The 4,132-nt window shown below is 33.5% G+C and overlaps 1 long non-coding RNA gene across 1 annotated transcript; it reads left to right on the top strand.

Moving 5' to 3' along the window:
- Positions 1–1,528: 1,528 nt before the first annotated feature.
- LOC143081714 (uncharacterized) lies at positions 1,529–4,132 on the top strand. The gene is made up of 4 exons (XR_012980048.1): positions 1,529–1,556; positions 2,098–2,271; positions 2,992–3,279; positions 3,931–4,132. It is a non-coding gene; the product is annotated as an uncharacterized LOC143081714 (long non-coding RNA).

Genomic DNA, 4,132 nt, shown 5'->3' with positions numbered 1-4,132 from the left:
TTTACGAGTCATTGATATTATGTTGCTAGTCCTAAACATAAAGATTTATTACAACTGTCACATAAACTCAACATTAACCGACAAATTAAACATTGATCAATGAACCATGAAAATGAGGTCAAGGTCAGATGACACCTGTCAGCTAGACATGTACACATTACCAGCATTTCATACCTATTGTTTATAAATTAAAAAACCCAGACCAAAACACAAATACTTAACACTTAGCAATGAACCGTGAAAATGAGGTCAAGGTCAAATAAAACTTGTGCAACTGACATAAAGATCATAAAATATTTCCATACACCAAAAATAGTTGACCTATTTCATATAGTATTCGAAAAATAGACCAAAACTCAAAAACTTAACTTTGACCACTGAACCATGAAAATGAGGTCAAGGTCAGATGACACCTGTAAGCTAGACATGTACACTTTACAGTCCTTCCATACACCGAATGTACTAGACCTATTGCTTATAGTATCTGAGATATGGACTTTACAACCAAAACTTTACCTTGTTCACTGTTCCATGAAATTAGGTCGAGGTCAAGTGAAAACTGTCTGACAGGCATGAGGACCTTACAAGGTACGCACATACCAAATATAGTAATCCTATTACTTATTATAAGAGTTAATTTAACATTACAAAAAATCTTAACTTTCTTTCAAGTAGTCACTGAACCATGAAATTGAGGTCAAGGACATTGGACATGTGACTGACGGAAAGTTCTTAACATGAGGCAACTATATGCAAAGTATGAAGCATCCAGGTCTTCCACCTTCTAAAATATATAGCTTTTAAGAAGTTAGCTAACGACGCCGCCGCCGCCGCCGCCGGATCACTATCCCTATGTCGAGCTTTCTGCAACAAAAGTTGCAGGCTCGACAAAAACTAAGGTTTCAACTCCCTCCGGCAAAAGTTGACCTTGGATAAGGTTTACTATTACATACAGTCTATTTCTATCATATAGCTCTTCGACTGTTTTGATCTTATATATCATTGGCTTTGAATGATTTGTTGAATGGAATCCAGAAAATTGTTTTGTTTTCATTATTTGCAACGCTATGTCGATTCTGCTACTGGTGGACTATCAGTCCACGATAGTATCATCAGCTCAGTAGTCTATACTATAATACTGATATGATTTATAACAAACCTTTCTTACATTTTCTGTTTGTAGATATATAAATTATTGAGAAATAAGGTTTCAACTTCCTCAGGTAAAGTTGACCTTAGCTAATGTTGGAATTAAAACAGGTTCTTTTTAGTCTTATAGCTCTTCATCTTTGTAGTTTTCGTGCACCCTTGGCTTTCAAACATTTAGCTTTGTGCGTTCCTGGTGACGTTCTTTATTATTTATTATAAATCATGAAGAATTAATAAGTCCGATGCGTTTCCCTACTTTATATTGAATGACCGATTTTAATTTATTATGTATATTTGTGGGATTGTTGTAATCGTATAAAAGGATAAAAGAATTAACGAATGAGAGATTTACTTATTGTTATTTTAAATTCGGGTTGGACTCACAAGATCATCCGTCATTTGATCAGGTAAGTTGTATATTTAAAACTTTCCTTTATAATAAATACATGCATATAACGGGATAACTTCAACTTTATTTGCAACCATTGAGTCAATGCAATTACTGTAGTCAGCACTTTTGTGTTGACATGAATTATCATTGATATGGTCATAATTAAAAAAATAATTGTTCACAAAACTTTGATTTTTTTGAATTCTAAGGTTTTTCTACCTCAGGAATAGATTACCTTAGCTGTATTTGGCAAAAGGAATGTTTGATCTTCCATGTTTTTTGGCTGCGTTCTTTTTTTAAGTCTTTTTAATTTTTTTATTCGAGCGTCACTGGTGCGTCTTTTGTGGACGAAACGCACGTCTGACGTAGCACAAAATTTCAATCCTTGTATCTATGATGACTTTTTTTTCAATCATACATTATTATACAGTTTCATAAAAAAATCTGAAAAAGATACACACTGAGAGAAAGAAGAGGCGACAAATGATTGGCGAAGTTTTTACAAGATGTAACAAGATCCAACAACATTGCATAATACTTTCCAGCTTTTATTTCAGGTTCTATGCTGATGAACATAGCAATGAAACTGCCGATAATAATCCTGTTATGTTTGTTATCAAGTGCAGACTCGCACAACTACAAAAGATTATTACAGGTTTTGACAAATTTTGGAATCAAAGAAAAATCATCGATTACAGGGAATGGCTTGCATGAAAGAGGTCAATCAGACCGTAAGTATTCGAACTACAGCATCTGTTGTTTGATATGAACACCATATTTCATACCATATGCATTGAACGTTACTATAAGTTCAATATAAATAACGAAATGTAGAGCATCTTAACTGTTTTCAAAGCAGCAATATAGGGAGGGAGATACTAAAAGTGCGATATATTAGCACTCAACGAAAAAGACAAACACCAAAGAGAGGCGACAAAAAGGCATACAAAATTTATTGAAGCATTACTCAGAAAACCAAAGTTTCACGATTAAGAGCTCATTACATCTGGAAATGGATGCTCGGGAAGAAAATTCAGTTTTGAAAGGATTCGTCACTGAATATAAGAGAAATATAAAACACTATTTAAGGTACTTGAAGCATAATTTAAAAGGAAAATGTTGGTATAAACGTTAAATTAGCAGTTTTTCTAATGTAATGAGTTGTGATAAAAGGTATCAAACCTAGAAGGGTATCAATAACATTTAGCTTGCTGCCATAAATTTTCAGTAACATACAATTGCAATATATGTTAAAACGATAAAAGCACCCGGTAGATTTCATGCGTACGAATAGACATTTTATGTTACCGAAAATTCCTTTGACAAATTTTAAGTGATTGTTTACATACTTTAACAGTCGTGATTGTTTACATACTTTGACAGTCGTGATTGTTTACATACTTTAACAGTCAACATACTTTAACAGTCAATGTGAAATTCAAACTTTTCAGAGACTTACCATGCTTATATTTGTGAGAATCAGTTTTTGACTATTAGATGCCCTATTGGATATATCATTAGAATTATTGAAGCTAATTTTGGACGACAGGGTTCCACACATTGTCGAGGAAGACATTCTGATCAACTTTGTTACACGGCGTGGACGATACAGGAGCTAGGTTCTCACTGTTACTGGAGACAGAAATGTACTGTTTTCGCCTCAACAAAAATATTTGGAGATCCATGTACGGATGTTGACAAGTATCTGTCTCTAAGTTATCAATGTGAAAGTACATCAGGTAAGGATTGACTTGTATAATATGTTGATTATCTGGGCGTCTTAAAGTCAGATACTGTGGATTCATTATTTTCGTTGGATACCAATGTTCATGGATTTAGTGAGTACAGGTGAACCACGAATTTAAATGTTCAATGATTTCATCTGTTTGTATACAGACTATGGCAAAACCACGAAATTAAAAATCCACGAAAATGTAAGTCTTTCTCAATTCACGAAAATACATGAATCCACATTATGATACACACATGCTGACTTACGGGAGGGGACATGAACATTAACATTATAGGTTATTTTCAAATGGCCGAAAACTGATTTATCAAATGTGTTGTTTTGTTAATTATACGACTTAACGATTTTGCATAAAAAATATAAAGTTAAATACCATAGTGTCCTCTATTGGAAAAAGACAATAAAGTCGCACACTGACTCGGTACTCAAATAAACTCAGCGTTCATCAAACTTTTAAAGATTGGGAAGTCAGCATTATCTTTATGCTCGTATGTTTTCATTTTATATCAATAAAAACCTGTTCAGTAGATTAAGTTGTACTAGGGGTCTTGGTTAACAGCTTTGTGTAAAGATTACAATGATATTTCCCGTTAAAAAAAACCAATGTTTTTTGTCAGTAATAGTTTATTTTCCATTTTAGGTCGCTAGTCAGGAAAGTAAATGAAGAGTGGATCGCGACTATGACGAACATTTGTGGATGCATTTGTATAAACTCATTAAAGACTCCAGGATCATAATTAAAATGCCTAAAGAAAGCTTGGAATGACACATTTTGAGATGAACAATTCTTGACAGAATGCTATGATTTTCTCTAGTCTTGTGTGTGCTACTCAGAATTATAA

This window comes from Mytilus galloprovincialis, chromosome 7 (genome assembly GCF_965363235.1).
Source record: "Mytilus galloprovincialis chromosome 7, xbMytGall1.hap1.1, whole genome shotgun sequence".
Taxonomy (NCBI): Eukaryota; Metazoa; Mollusca; class Bivalvia; order Mytilida; family Mytilidae; genus Mytilus; species Mytilus galloprovincialis.
This window is presented reverse-complemented; position numbering and strand designations above follow the sequence as displayed.